Consider the following 4,317-nt stretch of genomic DNA (forward strand, 5'->3'; position numbering starts at 1 on the left):
CATTTGGTGCCTTTAAACTTATTGCAAAGAGCTTTACACTGCAACCAGACCCTTTTTAGTGTCCTACTTATACCTAAATAGTTTATTATATTGTATATTGTACATACTGTTTAGTGCAACTGAAGAAGCAAAGTGCGGACCAGAAAACCGTCTTTCGTTTATAACTACACTCTCGGAAAGCGTAACCGGTCAAAATTTATGGAGCCTTTGGCCGAACTTTCCATTAAATCTCCTGCCATTGTGCGCGCCTGTGAAACCCCATTGAAGTATCTGGAAAATTTATGTACCTTTCTTTCCCTGGTCAAGGGAAACATCGTGAGGGGCTTTCTCTAGCCGGATTGAGTGCGTCACTGCACGGGCAGTGTTGTAGAGGGCGGTTGACTGGAGCCGCTTGAATATGAAGTTCGGAATGTGTTCGGAAACTTCAAGTTTTGCGCTGTACAGTACAACGCATTTCCCAATTATGCTCTATTTTACTGACATTTTATTAAAGCATTATTTATCAGGTTTTAAAAGTGAATCTTTGATCGAAGTGGACTCTTGAAAATTTTATCGACTGACTCCATGGAGTTTCAATGATACATTAATTCAACGTGAGTGTAACGAATCCTACGACGGGCACGGACTAAAGAGATCGCTTCTGTTTTAAGGGCCATTTGTGTCCCGTATAGTTACGATGGAATTGTAAACATGTTTTGCCACTTTGTTTGAATTCTTTATTATTAGTTTTAATGCTCGATGAATAGATGAGCATCGTGTGCATGCTCAAAGTGCTGCAGCTGATCTTGTCCTAGATCTGTTGTAAATTTTCTTGTTTTCCATTCGAAGTATCTGATGGGTTGTCGTGTGATGGGACTTTAAAAGCGTATTGAGTAGTGAGTATAAACTTATTTTTCTCACAATGTCGCTGTACTCTAATTGCTATTATTTTTCCACAACTTTTTCCTATGCCACGTATGGGACTTGTTGATCTACAACTTGGGCGATTGCTATGGTCTTTATCAGGTTTAGGGTTGGCTACAACTTTTGCTTGTTACCGCGGGTTGGGAGTTTTGGTTGGATTTGGCGTTTTTATGAATAAGTTTGACCTTGTTAGGATTGATAAGTTCCCAGGCATCGTTCTCAGTTGAGTGTGACCTGGTGTACAATTTGTGTGGATAGCCGATTTTGCCTTTGAGTGCGGTGATTTTATGTGCCGGCTCAGAGCGACTACTGATAGCTTGACATGAAAATCGAATTACAAATCAAACGTTACAAATGCAGTTTCAATGAAATCACTCGGCAACATACTTTTTTCCTCGCAGCTTTCCCAATCCGCCTAGTCTTTCATCGCTTTCCAAACGTTTTCCGGTTTATTTACAACACAACAATTTGCGCGATTTGTCACGGCTTATCGTCACACAATTCTGCCGTGGCACGGTGCGTCCGTTGGCATGCATATTCAAATGAGTGAGTTTTGGGGTTGTGTTTGCTCCCCTACTCGGAGCATCACACCCGGTCCGGCTTGTTCCGGATGCCCGGATCGGAACCGCTTCGTTGTTGGTCGACGCTGTCCTCGGCACGTTATCCTGACGCAAATTGCTCCTGTAAATCGCACCCGCTCCCTGGCACAAAAAGACGGATCACGAATTCATGACACGCTATCGCAGCTCGCAGTGATCGCGTGCATAATTCATCGGGCCGGCTGGCCCGTGGCGCGTGGATCGGGGGCCCGGTAAAGTAACAGTTACACCGGGAAAAGAATTTAGAAACAAATTCGGCACCGATAAAGTTCGGTTGTTTTGTCACCGGTCCCGCAAAGCGTGTACCTTGTTGCCAGCCAGTCCAGCCCGGCCAGCCCGGCCAGCCCGGACTAGCCTGCCCAGCAGCAGCAGCAGCCGGTGCATCGAAATGCATAAATGATGGCATTGTGGCAGTCGAGCCGGTTGCACTGCATTTTAGATGCAACACGGTGCCATCTAAAATTAATCCATCCCGGGTCCAGGCTGCTCCTGGGTTTGCATCTCGTTTGACAACGAAACAGCACCAGCCAGTGGCACGTTTTGTCTGAATTGATGTGTAAATAAACAACGAATTGTACTCCCCGCTGCAGCCGGCCGGTGCAGCCAATGCACCGCAAAACTGCAGTGTTGCAGTAACGATGCAAATCAACACTCACCTTCTCACGAAAGCTGAACGACGGAATGCGCGTCATCAAGGGCCGGAATGTAATTGAATGCTTGCACACACGGCAACCGATCCGGTTACCGTTCTGAAGATGCGTACTTGGAGCGGACCGCGAATCGAATCGGAAAGGGTATTTTTCGAAGTGAACAGAGTAACCGTTCGGGGTTTTTGGGGGAACCGATCACGCGATGAGTCATAAACCAGTTTTGCTCTGTTGCAGCCCGGTTTCAAAGTGTTCAGATTGTTCCGTAACCATCTCGGCGCGAACTGTTACGGATCTGTTGCGAATTTAAAAAACGATCCGGCACGATTTTTTATCAAATGATAGAATCAGTACCTTCAACAACATCGTCGTTGGCCCGCGTTTGTCATAATCGACCTGATTGGTTGAATATATTTCGATTGGAGGGATGCTCTAGATTGGCTTAATCCACTTTTATGTTGTAAGCCGGGAAGCTTTACCGATAATTTGCGAACAATTTGAAGCTTTTTCGATCACTTTACAAGTGGAACACGCTTTTGTGGCTCTCTGTACCAGATCTTTCTTGTGGGTTTCTGCGTCTAAAGTCTCTTGAAATGGCTTTTGTGTAGCCAACCACGTAGTATTTACTGTAGATGATTCAACTCGAAAATTAGGTAAGAATTACGGAAAAAGAAATCGAAAAAAAAATTATAAACTACCATTTGTGGTGTCAAAGGAATCGATTATTTTGCCAAAAGGTGCGGTTTGGTTCTAATCGTTCGTTCATGGAAAGGTCCAGATAAGTGTCCTTACTGCTGCCGGTTCTGATTCGCTGGCTTTGCGTCTTTGCGCTACAGAACATTCTTACGCAAGCAATACGTACACGGGCCTTATTTCGAAACTCGATCGACGTCGAAAACGGTCCGCGGCATAGACTAGCACCGGTACGTAGCATATGTTCGATGCTTCCTTGCGGACATGCTGGTTTCGTGTGTCCGCGACCGGCACAAATGACTATGGAAAGTTTGGTGACTGAATAAGGCTAAAATGAGTAACGTGACGAGTGTTACCACAGAAAAACCTTGCTGGGGTCCTCTGGACCCTCCAATTCATGGGCAGTTCGAAGTTAGGGAGTGTTTGCTATTTAATTGAATTGTTCTACAAATTGGTGGAATAGACATCAGTATGATTTTGGGCCCAAACTGGACCCACTGTTCAACTAACGGCCAAATAGCCGATCCTAACGGGTCGTGCAGGAACCGCAGCAACCACGGTGGCACCATTCGGCGGTACCATGTTCCGGTTCCGAGCGCTTCCTTTCGGCCGAGCAAAAAGTGTGATTTGTTTGATTATAATTTTTCCGCCGTTTGTTCGATTCGGTGTTTGCTTTTAATTTTGACATGACGAGCGTGTCGTGTCGTTGTCAGCCGGCAACGGCTACCACTGCTAGCTGCATTTCTGTGCAATCGGCCGCCGGTGTTGGCTCGGACACTGGCAGTTGGATTGTTTGGACTGGAGCCGCTGGCTGTATGTGTAACGCGATTGGGAAGCAATTTCAAATTCGAAATCCGACGCGATGTTGGCTAAACCGCCGTTAATACTACGAATCCTTTAGCGCTAAGTGCAGAACAAATGGCGCTCGAACGCAATCGATTAGTGTGTGTTTGCGTTTACAACTGCACTTGTATTGTTTCGGGCATTGGGGACAGGATTGATTCCGATTGATTACTATAGATTGCATGCGGAGTTGTATTTACAAGGCACGGTACCAATTGGTTTTGTTTGCTAGTAGCCAGCAGTTGGGTTACAAGTTACCCAAAGTCAAAGTAAAGTCGCACAATGTATCTGTTGCACACACGCTGAGAGAAAAAGAAGCGTGTTTGTATAAACGCTGGGAACAGAAACCAATTGGAACCACCCGAATGGCGTCCTGTGGGTGCTGCGCGTAAAGCAGAAGTTGATATAAGCATTGGGCTCAGCATAAAAATGGTCACGTTTGCCAAAACAGAGTTAAGCCTAACAGAGTTAGTAGGCTAACTATAATCCAGAATATAATCCAACATTATTAAGGAAGCGGCGAACGGGAGAGGTCGAACTCTCGCCTATCACTAAGTTGGTGTTTAGTGTAAAATGAACGAATGCGTATCAAACAAACATAGCGAGAAAAAAAGAGAGTTCGCCAAAACCAT

The 4,317-nt window shown here is 45.4% G+C and overlaps 1 protein-coding gene across 1 annotated transcript in view; it reads left to right on the top strand.

Moving 5' to 3' along the window:
* Positions 1-4,317, top strand: part of LOC128278565 (thioester-containing protein 1 allele S3-like) — a 13,802-nt gene that overhangs the window by 7,208 nt on the left and 2,277 nt on the right. The window lies entirely within an intron of this gene.

The sequence above is a fragment of the Anopheles cruzii genome, chromosome 2 (genome assembly GCF_943734635.1).
Source record: "Anopheles cruzii chromosome 2, idAnoCruzAS_RS32_06, whole genome shotgun sequence".
NCBI lineage: Eukaryota > Metazoa > Arthropoda > Insecta > Diptera > Culicidae > Anopheles > Anopheles cruzii.